This window comes from Pempheris klunzingeri, chromosome 17, assembly GCF_042242105.1.
Source record: "Pempheris klunzingeri isolate RE-2024b chromosome 17, fPemKlu1.hap1, whole genome shotgun sequence".
Lineage (NCBI taxonomy): Eukaryota > Metazoa > Chordata > Actinopteri > Acropomatiformes > Pempheridae > Pempheris > Pempheris klunzingeri.
In genome coordinates, this window is record NC_092028.1 from 9,234,757 (window position 1) to 9,251,412 (window position 16,656).

Below are 16,656 nucleotides of genomic sequence, written 5' to 3' on the forward strand. Positions count from 1 at the left end.
AATATAAATCCTAAATACTACTGTCATGATCACTTCAGGCAGAGGGGCATCTAATGAAGCCAATAGAAAGATCTGCTCACTTCACATCCCTTACATAACATATTAAAGGCACCCTGTGGAGTGTCCTTGTGCAATAACAATGTGTCTGCTTACATTCAGTGCTAGTCGCCAAAGTTGTGTGTATCCTTGAGGCCTAACAACCACGTTAGATGCATTTCCTTTGGGAAGCCAGGTTTTCTTAAAAAGGGTGAAACCAGCACTGTTTACATTCATGTTTACAGTTTGTTTTATCAACACTGATAAAAACATTGCTATCTATTGCTACTTGTGGTCAAAAACTCCAAAAAGCACCTTTAGGGTGAGCCCTGATTTGTAACCTGATCTTGACTTTGTGTTTTCCATTTTTGTGCTCATGTGTTGCATATTCCTAAATGAATTTGTGCTGAATCGAGTTATCACAGAACCAACCTGGGCCTAGATAGTCTTACAGCACAGAGAACCTGTACACACTGCATAGAGAGTGAGAGGAACAGTGGGGTTAACAGGGGCCTATATACTAATATTTGCCATGGGGCCCCTTGCATGTTTCTACCATGCCCTGTAGGCTGCAGTCACAACGCAGAAATGCACACAAATCATTAAAAAAGATGACTGAAATGCTAGTACTGTTTTGCAAAAGCAGGCTTAACATCCTGTTAATCGCATGTACTAACAAGGGTCTTTTTATGCACCTCAGTGACGCTTTCTCATTTGTCTCATATTTAGGAAAGGGACGTAAAGGGCAAGACAGAAGACACACCCTAAAGTGGTTCAAAGGCTTGTAACCATGGAAGCAAGACATCCCAGACGAAGACCTCCAGGTCTGGTCTCCCAAGAAGAAGGTGGTCTGTGGATGAAGATGGTCTCCGACCCTGCGAAAGACCACACAGAGAGCCCATCGGTAACCTGTGCTGAGAGGCCCCAAGATGAAACCGATGTCAACCCCACAGCCACTGCAGCACCCACTAGGTACTACAGTGTGATGGATGATGAGGCAACAATTGATGTCTTCATCCCACCAACTCCTCCATCGTACATGGCTCCTTTGCTGCCAGCAGAGGGCAGCGCGGATGTAACTGTGAATAATTGCAGTGTGACCCTAGCAAATGGGCCAGCTGACGCCACAGAGGCTGAAGCTAATCCCAGTGGCTTAGAAAGGCATCATGGTGAGAGGCAGGTAATGGCAACACACAACGAGGGGGATGAAGTGATAACAATTACAGAGCACACTTCGAGGGACGACGTATCTCTGTCCAAACACGAGGACTGTACTCTATCAAAAGATCAAGACCAAACATCCATGGAGGGCATTGGTAGTCTGATGGAAACACGTCATGATCCATCTGGAGGACACCATCAGGATAACATAACGGGAGAGGGGGAATCAAATGTGGAATCTGAGGATGTTGGAATTTTGAGTGAAGGACGGGATAACTGGAGGGAAACTGAAGTGGAAACAGACAAACGTGCAAAACAGGTAATTTCAAACAGTGAGGAGAGCTCAGAAAATGAGACATGTTTTGACAATGAGGGAGACAAAACGATATCCGAGGACATTTGTGGTCTTGCTGAGACGGACTCAAAGCTATTGACAGAAAATGTCGGCTGCAACAGTATGGAGACACATGCTCCATCGCGGTCTCTTCTCAGAGCAAACAATGATGATTTTGATTCCTGTGGATCACCTGAGCTCCGCAAATGCAACCAAAACAAGATGGACGGAGCAGCCAGTCAGCCACACGTACCAGATATCCCAACAGAGGTGACCAATGATGATGAAGAGCATGTTGACACCAGACCTTTGAACTACAGCCATACAAAGGATGACTGGGTGAGGAGAGAGAGTGGCAGTAGTGAAACACAAATACAGCGACTCTCCGTGTCTGAAGGCTCCGAGGAGATGCCGTCAAGGGAGCAGGGGGATGGAAGCGGGAGATTAAGTCTTGATATCCAGCAAGGTGAGCAACTGCTTCAACGTCTGCAAGAGGTGCAGCTACGGCAGGATTCAGATGTACCTGAGAGCCCTCATACCTCCCAACAGGTTGTCCAAGAGACGAGACGTGGAGCAGATGATTTGAAAGGAAAAGAAAGGGATCTGACCGATGGAGATGAGAGGGGAGAGAGTAGATCTCACACAGCTGAGTATGAAGGAGCAAAGACGAACCTGCTGGAGGGAGAAAAGAATGAGAGTAAAGACGTTGAAGAAAATGCAAGGCCTTCATCCACAACGCCCGTAGAGGAAGAGCATCACGTGATTACCAGAACAGAGGCAGGACACTCTGCTAAAGATCAGAGTGACAGATGGGTACCTGTAGATCTGCCTCTGATCGCCCCATATGAAACATCTTCTTCCCAAATTCCCCTTCTATCCATCCGCCACCGATTCTCATCCACTGACATTGAGAGCCAGATGCATGAGGCAGACAAGGGCAATCAGAACCTGCAGAGAGCTGATGGTGTCTTCAATCTTACAGATAATCCAGATGTGCTAGAGATCCCCTTTAAGACCAATGTCTCGTTTGAGCCACTCCCCACAGAGACTGGCCCAGGCCAGCGCAGTGACTGGCAGTTCTCTGCGCAGAAAATGAAGAAAGAGATCAGCCAGGAGATTCAGAGAGAGCTGGTTCTGGTCAACCAGGGGAAAATCCCAGGGGGGTACAACAAAGAGGAAATCCGCCAACTGAAGGAGACAAAACTGCTGTTTGAGGCTTTCCACCAGGATAACACAGAGGGTCCAACAAGGTACCGGAAACCTAATAGCTCATTGGTGAAAGGTCATGTTTACCCTTCTGTGCTAGAGCGCACACATAGCCTAGAGATGCTTTCACTCAAAAGCTGTCCAATTTCCAGAGCACATTCCCTCAGGCTTTATAAATCTACAATCACTGAGACGGAGAGAAGTCCTGAAGACTTAAGGTCAAAGAGCCCAACTGGTGGTTCTCGAGAAAAAGCACGTTTATCCCCCTACCCGAAACAAGAAAAACACATACGCCAGTGCAGAAGCATGGACTCCATAAGCGCTGATGCCTCTGTGTCAGATGTGGAGACGAGGAACAAAACTAGGCAGGGAAACATGTCGCAAGGATCTCCCATCCTCAAACAAAACCCATTCTTCAAGTTGCGTCCGGCCCTGGCTCTGCAGCCAGAAGTAGAGAAGGACATCCGGGAGGCCAAACAAAGAGAAGAGGAGCTGCGAAGACAGAGGTGCACTCTGTACGGAGAGAACAGGCAGAATAGTGAAGATGGAGAAAATTCACGACTCACACAAGCACTTGCACCAGGTTAGTCTGCATGGTCTATGTGACACCACATGGCCATGAGTGGTGGAATGTAACTAAACACATGAACTCATATATTTACCATTATCAAATTACGAATATTGCTGTGGAGCCTAATGATCATTTGGATGAAGTGGAACATATTAAAACATGTATCGATTACTTCCATCAGGTTGCTAAGATGCATCATGTAAATACTGGTGTGTCCATCAAAAGTCACTTAGATCTTTATTCATTGCACATCCCAGCCTTCTGACACTCAGTCTGAGCACTTTAATGAATGCCTCTCTACATTAGCATCACATAGTGTTATCTAAGGAGTCTTATCGACAACTTAGTGTCAGCCCTGTCACAGACGGTTAAGGGCACATCACTCTAGCGACAGCCTGATCTGAGTCAGTGGATGCCAGCGGGCTGAATGACAACATAAAGGCTGCTATCTGCACTCTAGCTTGAGCCAGGGGCAGTTCTGGTACGGTTATAATGTCGTGTAAATATGAATGACTTCAGACGGTTGAAAGGTCTTGTTGAAAGGGATGCAGCGTGAGTGTATATACAGTTGGTGTGCTTTTTTTTTTTTTTTTTTACAGGACGACTGTTGTTGTTGCCTGTGTGAACAGCAGGAGAGCTTGGAGGCTCGACAAAACAGCGCAGCCAGCCATGTGTGTCATTACAGTTAGTGTTAGTATGTTCAGCCATAGCGACTGGATAATGATGTGTGGGTGGGCTCGAGGTGAAAATGATAAATCTGCATGTGACAGCAATATAACATGTCTGGGACAGGGCTAAATAGGAAATGACTCATTCTCAAGATCAAATAAGCTGTGGTGTGTTATTCTAACCAGCCACGACACAATACTGTGTAAGAATGAGTAACCCATGTCCGGTTTGATATCTTCACAGAGGACATTTAGTCATTTTATATTTATAAGTCCTTGATTTCAGACAGCGATGGACAAAAACAGGTTTTTCATTCCTAGCTGATGACGAGCTATTCTATCGGCTGAAATGACAACTTAATTAACGTGTTAAAGCAGAAACATCACAGGTCAAATGAATAACTTCAGGTGACATCAATAGCTAATAATGATGGCTGCATTCCATTTAGGGGTGCCAGCTGTGCACATTCACCCACTGACATGTCGTACTGGAATACTTGGAACGGAGCCATCCTTATTATTGCTATTTACACCTGTGCTTTTCCCACTTTGACAAGTCAAAATGTCCGCTGCAAAGAGGCTTGATTTAGTTTTAACTTTAAGGACGTACAAGGAAGACCAAATATTGAGTCTGGCGAATGTAATCCGTCTCCGATGAGGCGCTTGTCTGTGGTTGCTGGAAAGTAAACTGTCCTGAGCCAAATAGTGAACAAAGCTGCTAATGTTAGTGTAACTGATAAAGAGGCTCCCACACAGTGGACATAGTCACACACAGTGGCTGTGATAGTTGTACACTGACCTTTTGTTAACGCAACATGTAACCCTACAAAATGATGCAGTATAAAATACTGCTGGCCTTGGAAGCAACACTCCAGTTACAACTGTAAGTAGTAAGCTAGTTAGCCATATATGCCAGCATTCGGTACTTAGAGCAGACATACAAATGAGGATTAGTCTGGTTAAATTCGTCAAATCCTTAATGGTTCAATGGAAAACTGCTGCCTGACATCAAATCCCTTCATTACAGCCTGCTCCTTTCGTCTCCCTGTCCTTTAGATGCCAGGAAACAGTCCAGGGGGAAACTGGAACGGGTTTGGCCGCCACCCTCCAAGACAGACCAGATGAAATCTGAGCAAACACAGGTGATGTGTCCGGTCTAATTACTGGAAATAGCTTCTCTTTTATTTTCTCCATTGTTCTGGAAGATCACCAACACAGGCAACAACATGGTTTGTCTAATTCAGGGAAATATGACAGAGTCATCATGGTGATGTTTTGTTTTGAAATCCCAAAGAAAGCAATGATGTGAGGTTTAACATACCAAGATTTTCAAATATGTTAGTGTTATTGTGACTTTCTGCATCATGGGTTTTGTTCTACAAATGCTTGGATTAGTTCAAGTGGTTCTGAAATTGATCTCAAGTTCAAAGGATGAAGAAAAGGAAGTAAAGCTCCCAGTCTAAATCCTGCTTCTTTTTCCCCTGTCTTATCGCAGCAGGGGCCAAAAATTCAGAGATCTGGCGGTCAGAAGGCTCCTCTGTGGCAGCGCTGGGAGTGCGGCCTGATCAACGGGCAGCCATCAAAGGAAAAGAATTGATATTGGCCATCCTGATGTCTTAAACACTACAAATAGATTATCTATGATCTTCAGAGGTTGAGCTGCACAAATCCAAGATTAATCAATATAACACAAATCCTGACAGTAGTTCTTAAAGGCTTTCTGGTTCCTCTTACTCTGCTTTGTGTCTGTGTGAAATACACTTTTTTTGATATCTACTACTAACTAGGACTCTAGTTTTATTCAGTACATAAATATACCAAAGTATTCCTTCAATCATTCTGTCCATCATTTGTCTCTTTTAATTAAAGTGTTTGTGGATTTTAATGGGATGGTAAATTCCAATATGCACTTCAACAAATTGGCAGGTTATGTTGTAATGATTTTGTTTTGTAAGTGTCTTCCTCCACGTGTTGCCACTGCATGGACTGAATAAATTAAATAGAATATTTCCGCAAATTAACACACTTTTTGTGATTTTGTACCATATACACAATTATTATAAGTAGAACATTAACACTTTCAGAATAATAGGCGACTCATTTCAGAATTCACAGTTGAGCTATAAGTGCTCAGCACTAGAGTGGAGGGGGTGTCACTGCCAACTGTATGGGGTTTGTTTTTTGAGGTAGTCCAATATCCAGTGTAGTACTCAAGCCCTAGAGTGCTACGTTTCATGGGGGATACTGTGCTGAATGCTAAGTTGAAATACAACAATCTGATGTAGGTGCTGTTTTTTCCAAGTTGTGTGAAGACTGAGGGAAGCATTGAGGGAGGGAGGGGGGGGCACCCGGACCGTCAAAATCAAAATCATCTCAGCACAGACTAAACTACCAAATGGAGAATGGGGATCGGTACACAGAACAGAACAACATCATGGTATATTTTTCCAAAGCTAAATGAAAAATATCATTATCATTGTTTTGACACCCCCTGAGGGTATGTCCAGTCAATGAGCTAAATTCAAGTGGCACTAGAAAAGCCTGATTTGAAAACTAGATTGTGTTGTGCCTAAATTAAATTAAAAAGGAAGTCATTGGTAAATCAAAACTCAGTGAAAACATGCCCTTATTGACCTGTGATCATATCGTATGGTATAAAGAGCTCGGTTTCCTGTCTCCACAGACAGAAGCACACTGCTTAGCCCGTCTAAGTGCCATCTGCTTGTCACAGTGACTTTGCCAAGGGAGGAAGGACTTTCACTCTGCCCTTCCTGGCTCAGATATCCCAGCGTTAATTGGCTACACTTCTTACCACCCCACAAACAGCAGGCATTGCCAAGGCCTTGGTTCAGCTGTTACGACATTTTAAGATGGCGTCCGTAAATATCCTTAATACAGACCCAAAATGCCTAAAGTCTGCGTTTATTTTAAGTTAAAAACAACTCTCATGTAAGTTCTTACAAGGTCACGTACCAGGTCTTGGTATATTTTGATCCAAGGTGATATTACTGAATCTCTACATGACTGAAAATGAAGGCTGATGCAGAAGACATACCAAGGAGAGATTTCCCCTTTAAATGTATGACGCGGTTTCATTCAAACTACAGATTGAGGCCCAAAGAGGTAAAATCACCCAATATTTCACAAAAAAAGCAAAGATACGTGCAAAAACAGATACAGATTTGTGTAGTAGAACCATTGGAGTGGGCCCAACCCCTAGGTTTGGAACCACTGGACTAACTGTACACAAAGTAGTTCAAACTAACTCAACCTCAACCAGCTACATCAGTAAACTAGCGCTTACATCGTTAACACATACAGTGCCAGTTAAAAGTTTGGACACATCTTCTTATTCAATGGGTTTTTCTTCATATTTGAAGACGGTTAGAAGCTCATAAAGCTCACGAGTGTGCAAAGCTGTCGTCTTGGCAGAAAGTGGCTACTTCGAAGAATCTAAAATATAAAACACATTCTCGTTTGTTTAACCTTTTTTGTTCACTACATAATTCCATATGTGTTTCTTCATAGTTTTGATGTCTTCAATATTAATCTACGACGCAGAAAATAATATTAAGAAAATACTGAATGTGAAAGTGTGTCCAAACCTTTGACTGCTACTGTAAGTAACAATAATAATGCCAGATTATATATTACACCTATGACATATATTTACATTTTTGTTGCATTTTATTGTTACTTTAAATATATTCTGCTGATAATAGTGTTGTTCACGTTTACTTAAGTTTTTGAGTGCAGGACTCAAACAGTAGTATTTTCACAATGCTGCATTGGTACTTTTCCTTAAGGCTTAAGTGAAGGATCTGAATACTTCTTTCTCCACTGGTGGGGTGAGTGGGATGGTTTGAGGAGGGGGTAGAAGAAATTATCCCTATTTATTTTTACAGCATTATGTAATACGGTCTGTCAGCATATGTTTATGTGGGATACTTAAGCATCTACATGTAAAGATAAAACTTAGGTCTTCATCTACCTTCATCAAAAAAAGAGCTCAGAATAAGCATCATAGTGCTTTATGCCAAATTATAATATTACCTGACTCATGTTATCCAATAGATAGAAAAAAACAGATTTGATTCTTCGTATGGTTTTCCATATGGGGGGAATCAACACTTGTTAAATTCTTATGTGCATATGAATTAAAACTATTTATCAGTCTAGTATGGAAGTGAGTATAGTTATGACCAGTAGAGGGCAGTATAGCCTTAATAATCTAGAGAAAGTGATTCAAGACAACATCAAGACAGCATGTTCTAGACATGATACTGGCAAATAAATTGCTTGTTCAGTCAGAGTATGCAAATGTTTAGACTTCTCAATGCACAGGTATTTTCATGCAGATAAATAAAGGTAATGAACAGATAATAATAGATGCTAAAATTAACAGGGCAGTAAAACCTAGATCCTTTGACCCAAACCTGCATCATAACACCACTTTATCCAGATAAATATATTTTGGTTTGTTCATATTCATATCTAGGATTGGATACAACGCTAACAAGTCACTTCATAGGAAGAGTAAACATATGCTGAGAAGGTAAAGTTACATAATCTTTGTAATTTATCCACTGATGAGTCACTCACTTCACAGAACTTGAGCCTGTGGCTACAAGCATTATCAATTCCACGTACACCAAGATGAAGAAAAAAAAGTTGCTTAAGAGCACATCTGCGTCATTTTCTGCAATAGCATGTGGGTGTTCATTTGGCTAACGCTGAGTAATTCATGAGGGCCGTCATGTACAGAGCGCATTAAGGCTGTTGTTTTAAAAAAATGAAACAAACTTTGAGATCAGGAAGATCAACCTCACACAATGTCATGTTTTATCACACTGTGCTTGAATCCCCAGGATAGTGGCCTTATTCCTGAGAAACACACTGAGGCAGAGCACGAACAGTAAACTTTCTCTGGGTGTTAGCAAGAAGATATGAGGAACACAAAAATATGCTGAGGATGAATATTCAGGGACACGTTGTGTTATTTTATGTTCCCATAAGTTTTCATTGCTTCTTTCAGTCCAACTTCCGGCGGTGTAATACGCAAGCTTCCAGCCAGAAAACAGCTAAAAAAGGCTCACTATTGAGGAAAGAATGATAAAAAAAAGGGCTAATATGGGACTTACAATACAGACACGGGGCCTAAATGAAAACAGTGCTCTTCACTCAGTGCTATTATTGTATTCCACTCTGCCCTGAGTGCACAAATACCAAGAGCTTTGTGAGTGGGTGCTGAAGAGAGAGTAGGACAGTGACAGCTCTGACATCACCGTTCCTTCAGTGCCGTGAGATGGGGCTCGACTCGGCTCTGCACCAGCGGCAGCAACCTAACGCAATGGACAGATGACGGATGACTCATTCTTTCCACCCTCACGACTTCCCATCGTCAGGATTCATCATCAAGGAACTCTCACTTGGCTCCAGATTAAACTCCTCTACGCGTCCCATACATTAGTAAAGTCTCACTCACTTTAGCATGCAGTGTGGATTGCTGCTGAAGAACGTAAAGATGTGGCAGTGAACGATTAGATTTCTAAAAATATCCAAATATCAAGTCAGCTGCCACACTTTAACAGCACATAGTGCAACTGAGAGCGCATCATTAGTTACCTAAAGAATAAAACAGTCGCCAAAAGGATAAATGGTTGATAATAACTGAAATGTTCAGCTTGTGCCACTCCAAAGTAGAAACAGCACACATGCAAACTCACCAGAGTCAACTTTAACATTGGTACACACTCTATCACTTTTCTATCTTTAACATATTATGTTATGTTTACATAATCCAGTTTAAAACCACTTGATCTTGAACGTGTAAGATGGCCATGAGGGAATAGTGGAGCCCATCTGACAGGCCTGTGAAGGTATGTCACACACAAAAAAAAGAAAAGAATGTGAACCATTGAGATACAGAAGGTGAAGAAATACACTGCCCGGTGTGTGTTGTTAGAAAGTGAATATTTCTCATCGACATAGGGACATGCTCTGAGTGTTTATTTAGCCTGTGCTTCTTATTGAATTACTGAAGTGAAATGAATGAATAAACATTGGGCAGCAGGAGCATGAGGTAAGGACAGAATAAACAGACCTCAGATGGCCCTGCTTAGCTGAGCCATTGTCCTCAACAAACCCCTCTATTTGCTTTCACTCTCCTCCTCCTCCTCCTCCTCCTCCTCTCTCCTCCAGCTCTTTCTTTTCGCACAATGACAACTCCATTGTCTAATTCCATGATCCCACATTACAACAGTCGACGATGATATAAAGAAGCTGTGCATGATAAGATGATGTGTGTTACATTGATTCGGTGACTCTTTGTCTCCTTGCCTTGAGCGTTCCATTTTTAAAGCTTCTGGGTTTAACTGTTGTCATCTCTTACTCTCTCCGACAAGCACAATGATTCACTCTTCAACTACATTTTTGAGGAACTCCTTCTGTATTTGAGCTGCAAGTTTATAAAAAAAACATTTTGTCAGTTTCACAGAAGCTATGCAGTGTATGGGGTAAAAGAGCTCAAAACATCATAAGTGAGCAAACTGACTGTGTTTTTATATTTCATATATACTTTTATTTATCTGCCCTTCAAAAGTCTCATAGTAGCTACTAATGTGGAGTTATTGCATCATTTCCTTCAAAGAACAATCAGGAAAATGTATGAACATTTGATGTAAATAGTTGAATTTAAAATGTATGTTGGATAATAAATGTAGAGTTTACTGTTTGTAATCCATTTATTCTAAATTCTGAGGAAATACTTACAGAAATGATGTGGGTGTGCAGCACCATCAATAACCAACGATGACAACAACAATCGAACATTCAAATCTGCAATATCTGATTTGTTTTTGGCCACTTTGCAGCAGTGGAAACAAGTTGTGAACACAACACTGACATATCATCAACTTGGTATGGGAGACAGTGGCACATCCAGCACTTACAGACTATATCATTCATCCTGAATTGAGTTTTTCACGTAGCGTTATTCTTTCTTGCAAAATATCAAGGTGCTTAGCTTAGCTTAGCCAAAATTTGCCTAGCTTTTTCACCCACGTCTCTAGACTTTATGCTAAGCTAAGATAACAGGCTGCTCTCTGTACCTTCCTATGTATCGTGCACATATGAGAGTGGTATTGATCTTCTCTTTTACCTCGAGGCAACAAAGTGAACAAGCATCAAGATCTTTTAAGCAGGAAGTGTTCTATCGGGACTGAGAATGTTATATATCACTTTAGTAGAGGTAAAATTACTTATGTTGAAACTTTGGCCAATAAATCATAGAAGCAGGAGAGTCAAAGCGAAATGGTTACTATCACAATTCTGCAAACAATTAGAAATAAACGTATATATACTGTGCCGTGTATAAATACACAGAACAACCGGTCACTTTCCAGTTTACAAATGCTCTCCAAACATGCAACCATCTTTTTAAAAAGAGGGAAAAGAGGTTCAAAGCAAACTGGCCCACAACAGCATAACCAAACCCTACTCTGTAATTCCTGCCTATCCAAAAGTAGCAGTTACTTCAACCAAAATCTGCTTCAATAAAATTATAGATGAATATTTTAGAAAGTACTCAGTCAGTGATGAGGTTCATTTTTACATATAATTAGTTATTTTGCATTCCTGCTTTCATAAGGAGGGAGACGGGGTGTACGACGTGGACATGGAACTATGTCATTTGTGCAATAATGCACGTTTAGGGTGACTGGTTCGAGCAGTGGGTGAGCAGGGTGGTCTCTTGTCGCAAAGACTTTGTCACTCTGGGACAAATCCTTTTACTGAATAAGATTCTGATCTTTTACATTTTTCTCCCACCCTTTGGCTACTGGCCTGAGTGGTCGGCTTTGAGCATCAGGCATCAGGGGAGCAGTTCACGTTGGGTTAAGCCCTTTCAGCCAGATGTACAAAGCCCTTTTTGCATGGTTTGCCTCTCTCGTGGCTGCAGCTGAAATGCCTCCAATTCTATTTTAGGATTTAAAGCAATGACAGTATTCTCGCTCGACTCTCAAGAAAATCCTTTCAATCCACTGTATGGAACACCACCGGGATTAGGGTGCTGCCTGCATTACATAAAAGTGAAGATCACATCCTCAGTGAATGTTAAACCAAAAAAGGAAGCCTCCCATGAGGACAACAATAGCCACTCTCAGAGCTTTCAGTGGGTCGGGAATTAGAGGCGTTGTCAGCAGAATGTTATTCAGATACATACAAACGGTAGACAATAACAACAGCCTATATGTTTCCTTTTTTGCCCATTGTAAAAGGAAATGAAAAAAGCATAAAAAACGAATTAATTTACTAAAAAAATAAGATTGATTGTTAAATGAGATTAAATCTTTTTGCATCAGAGTATATAGAAAGTTACATAATATTAGAAAATACATCCAGCATGATTCTTGTGTCAGGATTAAGTTAAGACTTAGTAAAGAATACAAAAAATGTAAGGTCAAGAAAAGTACACTGTGCAGAACACTGTGTTCTTTATCGTGGAAAGTTTTACCCATGGTCCCTACACTGGCACAGCAGTCAAATCATGAGCATAAATGAGGCACCATGTTGTTATACATATATATGCTAATATATAGAGCAGTGACAAAATATTTAAACAGTCCTTATGTAGCATCATAAGACCAGAAAATGCATCTTTACGTCTCTGTCGTTCATATTCTGCTGTATTTACAAGAATGTTCTCAAAGTGGAATTTGAGAAGGAGATACTGTCAGCTTTGAGCTAAAAGGGATTTCAGGAAACTTGACCTTAGTTGGTCAGAGAAGCATGAGACTCATGCAAGATCGACTTCTTGTTATGAAACTTGAGGCTTGCCTCATATAATAAATTCTGCTTCTTCTTTTATAAAGACCACGGCAGCATGATGTATCAGCTAAAAGAGACAGTAGACCTTTATGTACATTCAAAATTAAAGGAACAACCGCGCAGTCTCAGATTTACTTCTACATTACATTCACAAAGTTAAAGTTTCACTGAGAAAGTTTCACCAAAATGTCAGACAGTGAGTGATACACTTTTTCTGACAAATCAGGTTTGGTACCTGACTAACTACGTTTGTGGGGTCACAGGTTACTTTAAAAACGCCATGTTAATGACTAGTAAATCCACTGTGGAGTGTTGAATGACTGTGTGAGGCTCGTCCTGGATGCTATCAGAGTTCAGGATAACATTAGCAGCTCTGTCCTGCTCTTTACTCTGTGTCTGGGAGAGTTTATATTAGTTTATACTCCAGCAATCCCAGTCAACCTAACCTGGGGTTTTTGGGGGTGTTACCTCTGTTCATTACACTGAATAAGATGGAATTCTGCCTCTCCACAGATACATCTTAACCCCTCTGCAAACCTACACAGAGGAGGGCGTTATGGGTATGACAAAGTGGTACGCAAGCTAAGCAGCCAAACAAGGTTATGTTCTGACGATAGAACAGTCTGACCTTGTATTATTCCTCATCGTGCTTGTGCTACACTGCCAAACAAGAACAAAGTTAACAAAAAGCGGATGAACTTTTAAGGCAGTCCCTAACTTAAGCTGGACATTCTCATCCACAGTCACGTCATGCAATGTACTAGTCCTCAACACTGGATCATAGAGTCAAATTAATACCTATGTAACATCAGTCCAGCTTTCTGGTGATAACTGATATGAAGTTATTTTACCTGTGCAACGGCGGCTGCAGGTTGTATTGTAAAATAGTGCTACTGGTACCTTTGGAAGTGCTGCAAAAACATGGATTAAAAAGGAGGGAGAAACAAAAGGGAAATGCGTATCCCATGTGATTTGTAAGTGGCACACTGAGGGATTATACACACTAAGAGCCCTGGCAGTATAAGAAGACATAACATTGTTTCTAATGTTGCATGTCTACTTTGGATATAATCTGTGTTGCATGGCTTAGGAGTGTTGTACTATGCCGTGCATACTGCGTTGTGTCATGGCAAAGGCTTTCAGCGAGCGCAGAGATTATTAAACGAAGAAATTATGACTCACGCCGTAAACAACTTTGACGTGCGCCTGTATAGATGCAGTAAAAAGGTAACTAACACATGCAGTATTAATTGTCTGCTGTTGTCTAAATGACTGTTGAGTACTGTTGTGATGGCTGAAGTCCAACAATACCAAACCCTCTGCCAAGGTTGCCTCGGGTGAACCTGAGGACTCGGGACACTGTGCCACTGTCATGCTGGAATGAGCAAGGAGGAAAGTGGGCCATCTATATCTGTACTACCCTCTGATTATGAACAGATTATGCAACCGCACAGCGTGCTTTACATAACAAGCTATGGCCGTGCACTCCTCCTCTGTACACCCTTTGTTCCCAAATGGAATTATTTAATTGCCCCAACCCCTTTCCATCCAAGCTGTCTGCCCACCTGACATCTAATCTAATCTGCTATGTGCCTCCGACACCTTAAAGTCCCGCTCTGTTCTCCATCTGTTTTTGCTATGAATTAAAGTTAATTGTGACAGTGATGTAAATCAGTGTCTGAATGAGAGAGATGGTGTGGTGACACAAACAGCATCTTCTGGGAAGACGGTTGTTTATTGAGCGTATTGAGTTATCGTAAATGACTGACAGTGCTGATAATGTTGCGCAGTTACAGTAAATTTTCAGTAATGTGGACAAAAAAAACACAGAGGACATCATGTGACTTGTCAAAAGTCCTTTGAAATCTTTGCTCGAAATACTACAATCGCTACAATAAATTTTATATCTCAGGGACTGTACCAAAATAATTTAGGGGGGGGCAGGGTTTCTGAGAAAGGGGGTGAGTGTCTAAAGCACTTATAATTGATATGACAATCAGACTTCTGATCTCGTACACATCAGGCCAGAACATCATCTGATCTCATTCATACATGTTCTTATTAAATGGTATGTGGGTTGGCTGGAAAACATTGCAAAGCTCCAACCGGTCAGCAGCCACGGAGCTGTTCCCTCTTCACTCATTCTGTGGCTGGAATAACTGTTTCATTAGCTGCTCTTTACAAAAAAAAGAAAAGAAAATGGATAGAGTATTCCCCATTTTGTTATGGTTTCCATTGATGTATTATTATTGTTTTTTATAGTCAGAGCCCAAAGAAAATGCTAGGGAGGAAATTATATTCTATTTACTATATTATTATATACTTTATTACAAGATGAAAAATGTGATTTAGTTAAGACCTTCCACACCACAATCACTTTCATAACTCCCCTATTTCTAATTTTTCTTTCTTTCTGCTGCCAATGGTTTTCCATTATTCTTCATTTAAAACCACTGAACTCTAGTTTTAGATAAATGACTCGCAAATGAAATCCGTTCATATTCGTTCTTATTTATTTGCGTATCAATAGTGACTGTAATGAGCAGACAGGGAGACAAGAAGGGACAGCAGCAGACTGGAGCGTGCTGTGGCCGCTCTGAATTCTGGGTCAACAGACGAAAGCAAAACAAACTTGTGTCACACGGCTCCTTGCTCCTCTCGACACCTTCGGGATACAGCCCGGCCCTGTCCTGCTGTCAGTTCTTATAACAGGTAAGAGAGGACACCTGGCTTCACTAAAGGATCAGTGAATTCATATTTGCTTCATTAAAATGTTATTATTATTTTTTGATTTAAACCTCAATCTGTCATTCTGTGTACAGTTGCTTGCATGCTGTCCAGATTTTCCTGTTATTTCACTTAACCCCTCCACGTTCTCCAGAGACCGTTATAAGTAATTTGTTTTATGAGCATTTCATAAGCCACTCCACCCCCCCACCCCCACCCCCACCTCCAACCCCCCAGCTCCCCTCCACCCTCCTCCTCAAATGATCAAAAGTGGTTGCTTTGGAAACAGCGTGACGTATTCGGAGCCCAAGAATAGAAGCATTTGGAGGAAAGCGGGTCTGAGACTCTTGGCTTCTGCCTCACAATCAGTCTGAGTGCCTTTCCAAATGTTTTCCTCCAATATGTGTCAGGGGCCAGCGCTCACATGATGCTGACATTTTTGTCCAATTACGGAGCAGTCAGCATGGCCTGTGTTGGGGAGAAGGTTGCCTGCTAGAAGTTTCCCAGATAAAGAAAAACATCACCTGGCTGGTGGAGTTTGGAGCAGACTGATGCAGCAAGCTGAGAATGAACTGAGACAGTTGGCAGGGAAGCATATATAAACCACTGCACTGACGACGAATTATCAATAAACATATACCCGCATGCGCATAGACACACACGCACACGGTCTGCTTGTTATGAAACAGCCCCCCCAAGTCAAACAAACTGAGTCATAGCCTATTTATAGCTACTGCAATGCATCTCTCATGTGTGTGAGCCTTAGATAGAGGCTCTGTGTCTGTGGTATAGACAAGCTGTTACATAAATGTGTTTCTGCATACATGTCTCAGGGGAGCGGTGACTCATAACGTGGCCATAGTTCTCTTTTTAACTGCATTTTTCTTAGTCACCAGCAAAGCATGAAATAATTATCAAGACTGCTAAATTCGGTTGTACGTGTGAGGCGTTTACGTGTTTTTCTAGCAATAACTTTCAGAGAAAAGTGCTTATCTAACATTTGTGAATAGTTATAATACTAAATAACTATATAGGAAAAATCTAAATAGTTTTAAGAATATGCTCATCTTTCTTAGAGTTAGATGAGAAAGTTCATACCACCAAATCGGTGGGAAACAACAAAATCT